Here is a 15724-nt window from a genome sequence, read left to right on the forward strand (position 1 = left end):
TCTGAACCCCGGATGTGCAGCCCTTAGTGGCAACAGATACATCCGGCCTCAAGCCCCACCTCTAACGTTCATGGTCACTGAAGAAGCTACTGATAGTCACAGCTCTCGCTGTAAAATATCCTACATTAGCCCATACATTTCTTGAGAGTTTGGCTGTGGGAGAATGTCCGCCCAGGGAGGGATCAGGGCCTCCCAAGGTAACGCTCCACCCGCTCAGCAAACTGCAACAAGACTGGGTATATAGGGTTTGCATTTTACTGACCTCTAGCAATGAATAAATTATTAAAATAATACATTCATTCATACAGCAATAATTACAAAAATCCACTAAGAACCAGAATGTCATGATGAGCAAAAACAGAAAGGGTTCTACCTTAAAAAGCATACAGTTTAAAAAGGAAGACAGTCACTAACAATGAACATGTAAATAAAGGGTGTTGTAAGGGCATGAAATGAAAGGGCGTGCCTCTTCTGGATTATCAGGGCAGGCTTCCCTAAGGAAGAGATGACCAAAAAGGAGGACTAACTAGGTGAAGAAAGCACTCTAGGCAAGGGAACACTATTTGCAAAGACCTAATGGCAGATGGGAGCCTGGATTGTTCAAGAACTTGAGGAGGGCCGAGTGGCCAGAGAGCAGGAACCAAGAAGCACAGCCATGAGGTGAGGCATGAGGGCACCCTGCTGGTAGGTGGCTGCCAGGACAGTGGCCCTCTGTGCCTTCAAAAGCTAAAAGGAAGGCCCAAGGTGAAGGCAGCACTGTGCCCATAAGAGTCTGAATTAATTGGAAGAATATCAAATAATTGGGCTGCCAGCTGTTCCCAGGTGGTCAGGACACATCAGTCCAGCTTTTCTAACAACTGCTTTAAAAGTGTGACACTTTTGGTCTCTTATTTATTTATGTATTTATTTATTTATTTGAAACAGAGTCTCGCTCTGCCGCCCAGGCTGGAGTGCAGTGGCACAGTCTTGGCTCACTGCAAGCTCTGCCTCCCAGGTTCAAGCCATTCTCCTGCTTCAGCCTGCCGAGTAGCTGGGACTGCAGGTGCCTGCCACCACGTCTGGCTAACTTTTTGTATTTTTAGTAGAGACGGGGTTTCACCGTGTTAGCCAGGATGATCTTGATCTCCTGACCTCGTGATCTGCCCACCTCGGCCTCCAAAAGTGCTGGGATTACAGGCTTGAGTCATCGCGCCCGGCGACACTTTTGATCTTTATGGGAACATAACATTTAGCTTCCTAAAACTTCAGTGAAGTAGTGCTGAGGGGCAACAATGTTTGAAAAATTAAGTTATGCAGTTAGTAAGAACAATGAGAAAAGGAAAAAAGCAAGCATCTTTTCAAGGAACAAAATACTTCAAACATAAACTTACAGAAGCAATTTTAAATGGGATGCCACAGTTCCCCTGCTTATCCACGGTTTCGCTTTCCGAGCTTTCAGTTATCTGCTGTCAACTGCAGTCTGAAAATATTAAATGGAAAATTCCAGAAATAAATATTTTATAAGTGTTAAGTTGCATGCCGTTTTGAGTAGCGTAATGAAATCTTACACATCCTGCTCCGTCCCACCTGGGATGTGAATCAGCCACACGGCCTGCCCGTTAGTCACTTTGTCTTGGTTAACAGCTCGACTGCAGTGGTACTATGGTGCTTGGGTTCAAGTCACCCTTACTTGAATGAATAGTGGCCCCAAAGCAGAAGAGAAGCGACGCTGGCGTATTGTTATAATTGTTCTATTTTATTATTGTGTTACTCTATTACTGTGCCTAGTTTATAAATTAAACTTTATCATAGATATGTATGTATAGGGAAAAACATAGTATATACAGAGTTCGGTACTATCGCAGTTTCAGGCATCCACTGGTGGGGGGGTGGGAATCTCAGAAAGAATCCCCCATGGATAAGGGGAGGGGATTCTCAGAAAGTATCCCCCTTGGATAAGAGGAGGGTCTCAGAAAGTATACCCCATGGATAAGAGGGGACTACTGTATTCATCTCAGGTTGCAGAACTCTTGAGAAATTGAGAATTATGATGAAGCGTAGAAGATGATCCTTACTGAAATGGAACCATTCTCTATGCACTGTTTTGTAACCTATTTTCCCTACTCTGTCTCCAAAATGATATCATTGCCAAGGAGATTCACTCTTCACATCCTTGTAACAATGAGTGAAATGCCCTCAAATCAATGGGTACTTCTGGGCAACATTTTCTCTACAATTTCAGCTACTAAAAAATGTTAGTTTTAAACACATAAAGGCAACAGAGGCATATTTTGATTCTAAGCTGTTACATTCCTCTTGTACTATTTAATATAGATTCCTTTCATGTCTATGTTCATATAAGTCTGTATGAATGCTTAACTGTACGCTCTTAGCTTAACAGTTTGAACATTTTCCCTGGATATAAATATATTTAGTCTGAGGTATTTATGCTAAAGTTTTTTTAAAATGAATATTATACTTTGACGATGTGACTCTGAGCTGTGGCATACAGAATTAAAACAACAATATTTAGCCTACCAAAAATGTTGAAATTTGCTTTCATCAGATCTCTGCAAAGGTATAAATAGAATGGCTTGACATTTGAGAATTTTTTTTAAAAAAAGAAACTAATAACTCCAAAGACACAGTGGCAATCCCAGAAAAAAATTAAACTATAGACCAAAAAAGGACAAAATTATTAAAATACACATATATACAAAAATATCATCTGCCACAGTATTTTTTTTTTAGACAGATTCTCACTCTGTCGTCCAGGCTGGAGTACAGTAGCATAATCTTGGCTCACTGCAACCTCCTCCTCCTGGGTTCAAGCGATTCTCCTGCCTCAGCCTCCCTAGTAGCTGGGATTACAGGCACCCGTCACCACAACTGGCTAACTTTTTGTATTTTTAGTAGAAATGGGGTTTCACCATATTGACCAGTCTGGTCTCAAACTCCTGATCTCAGGTAATCCATCCACCCCAGCCTCCCACAAAGTGCTGGGATTACAGGCGTAAGCCACTGCACCTGGCCAAGTTTTAATTATTCTCTGGGCTCCCCAGTTTAAAATATTTTTATATATGCTATGACAGAAACAGATTCATCCATTTAATTTATTTGAGTAACAGCACTCTGTTTAATAAATTTTCTATTTTAAAATTCATTTTACATTGATCATATGCCATGTGCCAGACTCTATATATAAGATCTGAGTTATTCTTGGAAGACTTCCTGAATTTGTATTTCAATAGTTTAGAAGATTTTGCTTTCTATCATTCTAGAACAATAGTAACTTGATAAATTCTTTCTTTGCTAAATTCTCAGTGCAGATTTCACTAGCTAGGCTATTTCAACTTATTTATCACGAAGCATTTGGTGGGCCATCCCCTGTGGCATGGATGTCACCAATTCCATCTTGGAATTTGCTCTATTTCTCCACTGGGTGAAGTGGTTTATTGGCTGTCAATCTGTAAAGTGCTCTCTGGGATTATCTGAGTGCAAGACAGTAGGAGTGGAAACATATTTCACTGTCTTTTCTGTCAAGATGAAAGGAACATGCCCAATAAATTATCTTCTAGCAAGAGTGGATGAAAATTCCAGTGAGTGACCTAGAGCCTCCATCAGATGGTGGCCATACACAGTGTCCTGTGGATAGTTATGGTCTCCAGGGTCTGATGGCTTCTTCTACTGTCACTTTAGTTTCATATTTGTTATTACTATATGTGTATGTATGTATGCATACATTATATATAAATATTTGCTCTAAAACCTACTCCTCAAAGTCATGGAAAGTGAGAAAGAGAGAATTAGAATTTTCCTTCCCACCCTGTCCTCATCTGCCCAGTTTCTTCGCCATACCTCCTCCACCCTCCATCTAACCATTGTTACTATTTTCTTATGAGTCCATACAGATTTTCTTTACATACATGCAAGCAAATATGAATATTTCCTTTGGGTTGTTTTCCTTTTATACATAAAAGGTAGCCCACTAGATACATTATTCTGCCCCTCATGTTTTCCCTCTCATTTCACAGATAGCACCCTTTGTTTTGTTTTGTTTTGAGGCAGTTTCACTCTGTCACCAAGGCTGGAGTACAGTGGTGCAATCTCGGTTCATTGTAATCTCCACCTCCTGGGTTCAAGCAATTCTCCTGCCTCAGCCTCTCAAGTAGCTGGGATTACAGGCAAGTGTCATAACACCTGGATAATTTTTGTATTTTTAGTAGAGATGGGATTTCACCAAGTTGGCCAGGCTGGTCTCAAACTCCTGAACTCAAGTGATCAGCCTGCCTTGGCCTCCCAAAGTGCTAGGACTACAGGCGTGAGCCACTGTGCCTGGCCCCTTATTCTTTTTATAGCTGTATAACATTCCATTCTTCCAATGTATGGATAAACCATAATTTATATAATCAGTCCCCTTTTGAGGGAAATTTAGGTTTTTTCAATCTTTTATTATTACTGCAATAATTAACCCTGTACACCATCATTTTTCCTGTGTGCAAATATACTTTAGGACAAATTTCTAGAAATGGAACTGCAGGAACAACTGATCTATGTGTTTGTAATTTTGACAAATATTGCCAAATTGTTCTCTATAAGGGCTGTACCAAGTCACTCCCACCCACAGTGTGTGGTTCCATTTGATGTATTTTCAATGGTTTTCTGAAGATAGAACATGTTCTGATCATTTCTTGTTTCCTATCTATGACATACATTCATTGAACAAAGACTTACCTAGGGCCAGACACGCCCCACACCCTCTTCTTAGGTCCTGGAAATAACAGCAGTGAACAAAGCAACACAAATCCATTTCTTAACATTTGTGTTGTGAGACAGAGAAATAGAGGGTGGAGGATGGGCCTGGAACATACTTTCCTGATCATTTGAAGCCACAATCACCAACTCAGATGTCACACAGGGAACTTGCGTGTGTGAAGAAGGGCAGCAGTGAGCTGTCAGAGGGAATGGTGAGGCCTGCGTGGTCTTGAAGAGCACAGGCCTGTGTGCAGGCTGACCTACAGCAATAGGTCATGTGGGAAAAAAAAAAAAAAAAGCCCATGTGACAGCGCTTCCCAATTTTCAAGAGAAACCAGAAATACAATTTTCATGTGATATCTCCCCACCTTTAATGCTGAGAAGTCATTCTAAATTTTAAGAACACTTTGAGGACAGTTTTTGTTACTGGCGCTAAGCAAGTTGATACTACAGTTTGTATGGAAAAAGAAACATTCCTGCGAATATCTAGGAATATACTGAGGGGCAAAAAGCTATAGTGGGCATTGGAGACTAGCACTACTATTCATTAAAACGTCTACAAAGCCTCTGTAATTAAAACTGTGTGGTACTGGTGCATGAATAGATGGACCAGCAGAACAGAATAAAAAGGCCGGAAATCAACCTAAGTGCATATGGAAAAGTGGTATACATTCAAGGTGGCATTTCAAAACATTGGGACAAATACTGAGTTTTTATTAAGTGGTGCTGCAACAATGGTTAGCTGTGGAACAAAGATAAAACTGGATCATGGGAGTCACTTCCAAGATGGCCGAATAGGAAGAGCTCCAGTTTACAGCTCCCAGCAAGATCGACACAAAAGATGGGTGATTTCTGCATTTCCAACTGAGGTACCTGGTTCATCTCATTGGGAATGGTTGGACAGTGGGTGCAGCCATGGAGGGTGAGCCAAAGCAGGGCAGGGCATTGCCCCACCCGGGAAGCACAAGGGGTTGGGGGATTTCCCTTTCCTAGCCAAGGGAAGCCGTGAGTGACTGTACCTGCAGGAACGGTACGCTTCTGCCCAAATACTGCACCTTTCCCACGGTCTTTGCAACCAGCAGACCAGGAGATTCCCTCCCGTGCCTGGCTCGGTGGGTCCCACGCCCATGGAGCCTTGCTCGCTGCTAGCGCAGCAGTCTGAGATCAACCGGGGGATGCTGGAGCTTGGCAGGGGGAGGGGTGTCCGCCATTGCTGAGGCTTGAGTAGGTGGTTCCATGCTCACAGTGTAAACAAAGTGGCAGGGAAGCTCAAACTGGGCGGAGCCCACCGCAGCTCAGCAAGGCCTACTGCCTCCCTAGATTCCACCTCTGGGGAAGGGCATATCCGAAGAAAAGGCAGCAGAAAGCTCTGCAGACTTAAACGTCCCTGCCTGACAGCTCTGAAGAGAGCAGTGGTTCTCCTAGCACAGCATTCGAGCACTGATAATGGACAGACTGCCTCCTTAAGTGGCTCCCTGACCCCCGTGTAGCCTGACTGGGAGACACCTCCCAGTAGGGGCTGACAGACATCTCATACAGGCAGGTGCCCCTCTGGGACGAACCTTCCAGAGGAAGGATCAGGCAGCAATATTTGCTGTTCTGCAGCCTCCACTGGTGATACCCAGGCAATCAGGGTCTGGAGTGGATTTCCAGCAAACTCCAACAGACCTGCAGCCGAGGGGCCTGTCTGTTAGAAGGAAAACTAACAAACAGAAAGGAATAGCATCAACATCAACAAAAAGGACATCCACACCCAAACCCCATCTGTAGGTCACCAACATCAAAGACCAAAGGTAGATAAAACCACAAGGATGGGGAGAAACTAGAGTAGAAAGGCTGAAAATTCCAAAAACCAGAATGCCTCTTCTCCTCCAAAGGAACACAACTCCTGTTGTGTTCTCCTGGATGGAGAATGAGTCTGACAAGTTGACAGAAGTAGGCTTCAGAAGATCAGTAATAACAAACTTCTCCAAGCTAAAGGAGCATGTTCTAAGCCATCGCAAGGAAGCTAAAAACCTAGAGAAAAGGTTAGATGAATGGCTAACTAGAATAACCGGTGTAGAGAAGAGCTTAAATCACCTGATGGAGCTGAAACCCACAGTATGAGAACTTCGTGAAGCATACACAAGTATCAATAGCCAATTCATTCAAGTGGAAGAAAGGATATCAGTGATTGAAGATCAAATTAATGAAATAAAGTGAGAAGACAAGATTAGAGAAAAAAGAGTGAAAGGAAATGAACAAAGCCTCCAAGAAATATGGGACTATGTGAAAAGACCAAATCTATGTTTGATTGGTGTACCTGAAAGTGACGGGGAGAATGGAACCAAGTTAGAAAACACTCTTCAGAATATTATCCAGGAGAACTTCCCCAACCTAGCAAGGCAGGTCAACATTCAAATTCAGGAAATACAGAGAACACCACAAAGATACTCCTCAAGAAGAGCAACCCAAGACACATAATTGACAGATTCACCAAGATTGAAATGAAGGAAAAAATGTTAAGGGTAGCCAGAGAAATAGGTAGGGTTACCCACAAAGGGAAGCCCATCAGACTAACAGCAGATCTCTCAGCAGAAACCCTACAAGCCAAGACAAAGAAGGCCATTACATAATGGTAAAGGGATCAACTCAACAAGAAGAGCTAACTATCCTAAATATATATGCACCCAATACAGGAGCATCCAGATTCATAAAGCAAGTCCTTAGAGACCTACAAAGAGACTTAGACTCCCACACAATAATAATGGGAGACACTGCACTGTCAATATTAGACAGATCAACGAGACAGAAGGTTAACAAGGATATCCAGGACTTGAACTCAGCTCTGGACCAAGTGGACCTAATAGACATCTACAGAACTCTCCAACCCAAATCAACAGAATATACATCCTTCTGAGCACCAGATCGCACTTATTCTAAAATTGACCACATAATTGGAAGTAAAACACTCCTCAGCAAATGTAAAAGAACAGAAATCACAACAAACTGTCTCTCAGACCACAGTGCAATCAAATTAGAACTCAGGATCAAGAAGCTCACTCAAAACCGCACAACTACATGGAAACTGAACAACCTGCTCCTGAATGACTACTGGGTAAATAACGAAATGAAGGCAGAAATAAAGATGTTCTTTGAAACCAATGAGAACAAAGATACAACGTACCAGAATCTCTGGGACACATTTAAAACAGTGTGTAGAGGGAAATTTATAGCACTAAATGCCCACAAGAGAAAGCAGGAAAGATCTAAAATTGACACCCTAACATAACAATTAAAAGAACTAGAGAAGCAAGGGAAAACAAATTCAAAAGCTAGCAGAAGATAAGAAATAACTAAGATCAGAGCAGAACTGAAGGAAATAGAAACACAAAAAACCCTTCAAAAAAAATTCAATGAATCCAGGAGCTGGTTTTTTGAAAAGATTAACAAAATAGATAGACTGCTAGCAAGACTAATAGAAAAGAGAGAAGAATCAAATAGATGCAATTAAAAAATGATAAAGGGGATATCACCACTGATCCCACAGAAATACAAACTACCATCAGAGAATACTATAAACACCTCTACGCAAATAAACTGGAAAATCTAGAAGAAATGGATAAATTCCTGGACACATACACCCTCCCAAAACTAAACCAGGAAGAAGTTGAATCTCTGAATAGACCAATAATAGGTTCTGAAATTGAGGCAATAATGAATAGCCTACCAACCACAAAAAGTCCAGAACAAGGCAGATTCACAGCCGAATTCTACCAGAGGTACAAAGAGGAGCTGCTACCATTCCTTCTGGAACTATTCTAATCAATAGAAAAAAAAGGAATCCTCCCTAACTCATTTTATGAGGCCAGCATCATCCTGATACCAAAGCCTGGCAGAGACACAACAACAAAAAAAGAGAATTTCAGGCCAATATCCCAGATGAATATCAATGCAAAAATCCTCAATAAAATACTGGCAAACTGAATTCAGCAGCACATCAAAAAGCTTATCCACCACGATCCAGTCAGCTTCATCCCTAGGATGCAAGGCTGGTTCAACATACACAAATCAATAAACATAATCCATCACATAAACAGAACCAATGAAAAAAAAACACATGACTATCTCAATAGATGCAGAAAAGGCCTTCAACAAAATTCAACAGCCTTTCATGCTAAAAACTCTCAATAAACTAGGTATTGATGGAACATATCTCAAAATAATAAGAGCTATTTATGACAAACCCACAGCCAATATCATACTGAATGGGCAAAAACTGGAAGCATTCCCTTTGAAAACTGGCACAAGACAAGGATGCCCTCTCTCCCTACTCCTATTCAACAGAGTATTGGAAGTTTTAGCCAGGGCAATCAGGCAAGAGAAAGAAATAAAGGGTATTCAATTAGGAAAAGAGGAAGTCAAATTGTCTCTGTTTGCAGATGACATGATTGTATATTTAGAAAACCCCATCATCTCAGCCCAAAATCTCCTTAAGCTGATAAGCAACTTCAGCAAAGTCTCAGGATACAAAATCAATGTGCAAAAATCACAAGCATTCCTATACACCAATAACAGACAAACAGAGAGCCAAATCATGAGTGAACTCCCATTCACAATTACTACCAAGAGAATAAAATACCTAGCAATCCAATTTACAAGGGATGTGAAGGACCTCTTTAAAGAGAACTACAAACCACTGCTCAACGAAATAAAAGAGGATACAAACAAATGGAAGAACATTCCATGCTCATGGATAGAAAACATCAATATTGTGAAAAGGGCCATCCTGCCCAAGGTAATTTATAGATTCAATGCTACCCCCATCAAGCTACCAATGACTTTCTTCACAGAATTGGAAAAAACTACTTTAAATTTCATATGGAACCAAAAAAGAGCCTGCATAGCCAAGACCTGACTTCAAACTATGCAAGTCTACAGTAACCAAAACAGCATGGTGCTGGTACCAAAACAGATATATAGACCAATGAAACAGAACAGAGGCCTCAGAAATAACACCACACATCTACAACCATCTGATCTTTGACAAACCTGACAAAAACAAGCAATAAGGAAAGGATTCCCTATTTAATAAATGATGCTGGGAAAACTGGCTAGCCATATGTAGAAAGCTGAAACTGGATCCCTTCCTTACACCTTCTAAAAAAATTAACTCAAGATGGATTAAAGACTTAAATGTAAGACCTAAAACCATAAAAACCCTAGAAGAAAACCTAGGCAATACCATTCAGGACATAGGCATGGGCAAAGACTTCATGATGACTAAAACACAAAAAGCAACGGCAACAAAAGCCAAAATAGACAAATAGGATCTAATTAAACTAAAGAGATTCTGCACAGCAAAAGAAACTATCATCAGAGTGAACAAGCAACCAACAGAATGGGAGAAAATTTTTGCAATCTATCCATCTGACAAAGGGCTAATATCCAGAATCTACAAAGAACTTAAACAAATTTATAAGAAAAAACAAACAACCCCATCAAAAACTGGGCAAAGGATATCAACAGACACTTCCCAAAAGAAGACATTTATGCAGCCAACAGACACATGAAAAAAGGCTCATCATCACTGGTCATCAGAGAAATGCAAATCGAAACCATAATGACATACCATCTCACACCAGTTAGAATGGTGATCATTAAAAAGTCAGGAAACAACAGATGCTGGAGAGGACGTGGAGAAATAGGAAGGCTTTTTACACTGTCAGTGGGAGTGTAAATTAGTTCAACCATTGTGGAAGACAATGTGGTGATTCCTCAAGGATCTAGAACTAGAAATACCATTTGACCCAGCAATCCCATGATGGGGTATATACCCAAAGGATTATAAATCATGCTACTATAAAGACACATGCACATGTATGTTTATTGTGGCACTATTCACAATAGCAAAGACTTGGAACCAACCCAAATGTCCATCAATAACAGACTGGATAAAGAAAATGTGGCACATATACACCATGGAATACTATGCAGCCATAAAAAAGGATGAGTTCATGTCCTTTGCAGGGACATGGATGAAGCTGGAAATCATCATTCTGAGCAAACTATCACAAGGATAGAAAACCAAACACCAGATGTTCTCGCTCAGAAGTGGAAGTCGAACGATGAGAACACATGGACACAGGGAGGGGAACATCACACACCAGGGCCTGTTGGTGGATGGGGTATTGGGGGAGGGATAGCATTAGGAGAAATACCTGATGTAAATGATGAGCTGATGGGTGCAGCAAACCAACATGGCACATGTATACCTATGTAACAAACCTGCACGTTGTGCACATGTACCCTAGAAGTTAAAGTATAATTTAAAAAAAATTTTTTAAAAATCCGGATCCTATGGCCGAGCGGGGTGGCTCACGCCTGTAATCCCAGCACTTTGGGAGGCTGAGGCGAGCAGATCACGAGGTCAGGAGATCGAGACCATCCTGGCTAACACGGTGAAACCCCATCTCTACTAAAAATACAAAAAATTAGCCGGGCGTGGTGGCGGGCGCCTGTAGTCCCAGCTACTTGGGAGGCTGAGGCAGGAGAATGGCGTGAACACAGGAGGCAGAGTTTGCAGTGAGCCGAGATTGTACCACTGCACTCCAGCCTGGGTGACAGAGCAAGACTCCGTCTCCAAAGAAAAAAAAAAAATCCGGATCCTTATCTCACACCATACGAGAGAAGCAATTGCAAATGGATCAGAGGTCTAACTGTAAAAGATGAAACCATACAGGCACTAGAAGAAAACACGGATATGGTCTTGCATAGTCTGGTTGTAGAGAAAGGCTTTCCAACTATGACTCAAAATCCAGTGGCAATAAAAGAACAGATTGATATATTTGACTACATAAAACTAAAAAGAGGCCAGGCACGGTGGCTCATGCCTGTAATCCCAGCACTTTGGGAGTCCAAGGTGGGTGGATCACAAAGTCAGGAGATAAAGACTAGCCTGGCCATATGGTGAAACCCCACCTGTACTAAAAATACAAAAATTAGCCTGACGTGGTGATGCGCACCTGCAGTCCCAGTTACTCGGGAGGCTGAGGCAGAAGAATCGCTTGAACCCAAGAGGCAGAGGTTGCAGTGAGCCAAGACCATGCCACTGCCCTCCAGCCTGGGGCGACAGAGCGAGACTCTGTCTCAAAACAAAACAAAACACAACCAAAAAAACCTTAAAAGAAAAAAATGTTTTCTTGGCAAAAAATACCATAAGCAAAGTCAAAAGACAAATGACAAAATGGGAGAAAATATTTGCATTTATGTCACAGATAAACAGCCAATGTCCTTAATGTAGAAACAAATTCTTTAAAAAAGTGAGAAGTGAGATATTTTATAAGTCCATAGAAAAATGGGCAAAAGACATGATGGATAAGCCACTAAAAAAAGATATTAAAATGGGCTTAAACATTTAAAAATATGTTCAATTCACATTATAAGAGAAATACAAATTTAAACTGTGCTGAGATACCATTTCCCTCCTAGCAGATTGGCAAAAAATGTTTAATATAACAACACATTCTGTTGGTGAGGCTGTGGGGAAAGAGGTACTCTCATACATTGCTGGTGAAAATGCAAATTGATACAAACTTTCTGGGAGGAAATTTGCAATTCCTAACAAAACTACAAGTGTCTTCCTTTTGACCCAGTTATCCAGGAACATACCTTAAGATACTTCTCCAACAACATAAAAAGTACTATAGCATTGTTTGTAGTGCAAAATTCTGGAAACATACTAAATGCCATACATGGAAGGGTAGCTGAAGAAATGATACTAAGTCCACACAATGAAATACTATACAGTGGCTTTAATTAAAGATTATTAGGAATATCTCTATGAACTGAAATGGAGTGATTTGCAGGCTGTATTGTGAAGTGAAAAGGAGAAGTACAAATGAGTATCTATTGTGTGCTACTTATCATGTAAGAAGAGAGAAATCATAATATATACTTGTGTCGACTATACAGAACAACAATAACAACAACAAAAACATAAGAAGGACAAACCAGAAAGTAATGATAACGATTACCTAAAGTTGTAGGGTCCATGCCTGGTAGGTAGGAAGTGGGTTGGGGGTAAGTTACAAAGGGCAGTGACACTTCTCTGAGGATACCTTTCTGTGTAGTTCTGACTTTTAGAACCGTGTTAGTGTTTCACTTGCCTAAAACAAACAAACAAGGTGGGGAGAAAACACTAACATAAAACACAAACAGAAAAAAAATGACCCTCATTAGAGGTGGAGGAACTAATCCAAGTAATATTTGAATAAAGTATTTTGACAAAAGGCAAAGACAGTGTAAAAAAATATTGAACTCTACTTACTGAGTTGGGTTTTTGCAGTAGAATGGGATAGCAATTCTGAAGCTACTTTCTGGGCATTCTAAGATTGAGCATTGTGTATAAATAATGTATTGTGGATAATGGGAGTCAAGTTTTTCACTATCAGAGAAGGGAGTTACAAATATGGCAAGAGGAGAAGGAAATATACTGAATCATGTGGTGTTAGGAATCTGAGGTGTCATCATAAACTCCAGGTTTTAGTAGATTGAATATAAATAGATGATTGATAGAGAGGTTGATTAATAATATAGATGTAGATAGATTAATTGATATTGATAAATGATAGATAGGTAGATATAGATAAATTTATATAGCTGTGTCCACCAAGGTAGCCTAGGATCAATGACACTGCAGCAGCAATAAGTGCATCTGGCACCCAGATCTTGGCTTCTAAGTACTATTCTCCACTAAAAAGAAGCAGGACTCCTTAGAGAAATAACTGATTCCAGGGCTGGTACAAGAAAAAGACCCTATGAGCCCAAAGCATTTTGTTGTACCAGAGTAAAGAAGAGCTTGAGAATAATAGGGATGTGTCAAAAGTACTCAAAACCCAACTTGAGCAATCTCCCACTGACCAAAATTTAACAGCAATAACTGATTAAGGCAAGGGTCATCAACAGATGCTAAAACTAGAGGGTAAATGTTTTATGAGAATGAGGGTATTTACATCATCTCAAAGTACCTCCCTCATACACAAAATGCTTTTTAATTACAATGGGAAAAATACAAAGGACAAAATTTACAGTGAAGAAACCTTAGAGACACTGCCTTAACCAAGTAATCAAACTTAACATTATCAATAATGCCACAAAGCAATGTCAAGTGCCTCCTCATATGCGGCACTGGTGAGGATACAACATCACTCCTGGAGCACTCACCAAAAATGCATAATCTGAATCTAATCATGAGGAAACAACAGACAAACCCAAGTTAAGGAGTATTCTACAAAATCACTGGGCTGTACCAGATTAAAGGAAACTAAAGAAACAGGGAAACATAATCTTAAATTGGATCCTAGACCAGAAAACATAAATATTCCCCTTTGCTATAAAAGACAAAATAGGTAAATTGGTGAAATAAGCTTAAGGTCTGTGGATTAGTTGATAACACTGTATCAATGTTAATTTACTGATTGATTTGATCATTGTATCATGGTTATATGAGAGATTGTCCTTTTTAAAGATATTTTGAAATGTTGAGGATAGGCCTGAAGTTTACTTTCAAATGGTTCAAATAATACAATTGGGGAGTAAAAAGTTAATCTTTGGGGAATTTAGTTAAAGGGTATATAGGAATTCTTTATTCTTATGATGTTTCTGTAAGTAATTATTTTAAAAAAAAACACTGTAATGACAGTCTGCTCTATACAGGCAAAAACAAAAAGACAACAAGAATAATAACAAACCACGTTTGCTACCAGCATGGGTCAGTCGGCTGGATTTCACTCCTGGGCTGCCAGTTTGCAATCTCTGGTTTAGAGCTGTTTTCTTGAGTTGATTTTGAGTGTGGTCTTGCTGATAACTGTTGCCAGTGCTGGAGAATGCTTTTGCTGCATCTGGAACTTTTAAACCAGCTTAGCACCAGATAAGTAGACAGCCCTTATATAAATAACCAATTTGATAATTTGACAATGAAACAGTTAAAATCCGAAGGCAGCCCCAGTCCTCCAAGATGGCTAGGGGACCGTGGTCCAGTCCTTCCCCCATGGAAGTCCTGCATTTCAACAGCTGCCTTGGAGAAGTGCAAGTACTCTGGCTTCCTGGTTTCTGGCCTCAACCATACACAATGCTAGAGGGGTATCAAATTATCTTTTAGAACCCCACTGTTGAAGAAAAAATGTTTGCATAAATAAAGGGAAAAAAGAAACTCTAAAGTTGAACAAGTAAAGTTATGAAGAAAGAAAAATCTGTTTCAATTTTGGAAACAGAAATGTTATTGTTGGCATGTCAAGCTTTTCTGTGTAAGAAGGAGAAGCCAGGTGAGTGTCAGGGCTTCCCCCAGGGACCTCGTGTGGCATATGGGAGGGTCACATCTGAGGGTGCAGCCCAATGTGCCAGAGCCAAGATATGTTAAATCAGTTCACAGACTGATCTCAGGACATTCATGCCACCTCTCCCTTCTCAGTCTACAATCACTCTTTCCTGCTTATTAATAAGTCCAAAAGCCACTAATAAGTCTCAAGACACAGACCAAGAATACTAAACTTAGAGGAGGAGGCTCCCTCTGAACTGAGTCTTGGGAAGCAGGCAAGGGTAACTCAAGGGAGGGGCAAAGAACAACATTCTTGGCACAGGGAAAGCACAAGCAAAGGAGAAGCATGACAGATATGACATAACTTTGGGCCTGTGTCTTTTTTTTTTTTTTTTTTTTGAGATAGAGTCTCACTCTCACCCAGGCTGGAGTGTAGTGGCTCCATCACGGATCACTGCAACCTCCGCCTCCCGGGTTCAAGTGATTCTTGTGCCTCAGCCTCCTGAGTAGCTGGGATTACAGGTGCGTGCCACCACTCCCAGCTAATTTTTTTGTATTTTTTTTAGTAGAGATGGGGTTTCACCATGTTGGCCAGGCTGGTCAGGAACTCTCTCTCTCTCTATATATATATATATACATATATATATATATACACACACATATATATATATATATACACACACATATATATAT

General features: G+C 40.5%; 1 long non-coding RNA gene across 5 annotated transcripts in view; it reads right to left on the reverse strand.

Moving 5' to 3' along the window:
- The window catches only part of LOC106634565 (uncharacterized), a 44394-nt gene that overhangs the window by 16982 nt on the left and 11688 nt on the right, over positions 1 to 15724 (reverse strand). For 2 of the 5 annotated variants that reach the window (XR_004670500.3, XR_004670502.3), the window contains one exon: positions 1371 to 1459. This is a non-coding gene — a long non-coding RNA (uncharacterized LOC106634565). Of the gene's footprint in view, positions 1 to 1370; positions 1460 to 4850; positions 4995 to 6296; positions 6437 to 14465; positions 14659 to 15724 lie in introns of all 5 variants that reach the window. The other 3 variants (XR_010111419.1, XR_010111418.1, XR_008624716.2) reach the window with 3 other exon arrangements.

The sequence above is a fragment of the Pan paniscus genome, chromosome 2 (assembly GCF_029289425.2).
Source record: "Pan paniscus chromosome 2, NHGRI_mPanPan1-v2.0_pri, whole genome shotgun sequence".
In the NCBI taxonomy this organism is placed as follows: Eukaryota; Metazoa; Chordata; class Mammalia; order Primates; family Hominidae; genus Pan; species Pan paniscus.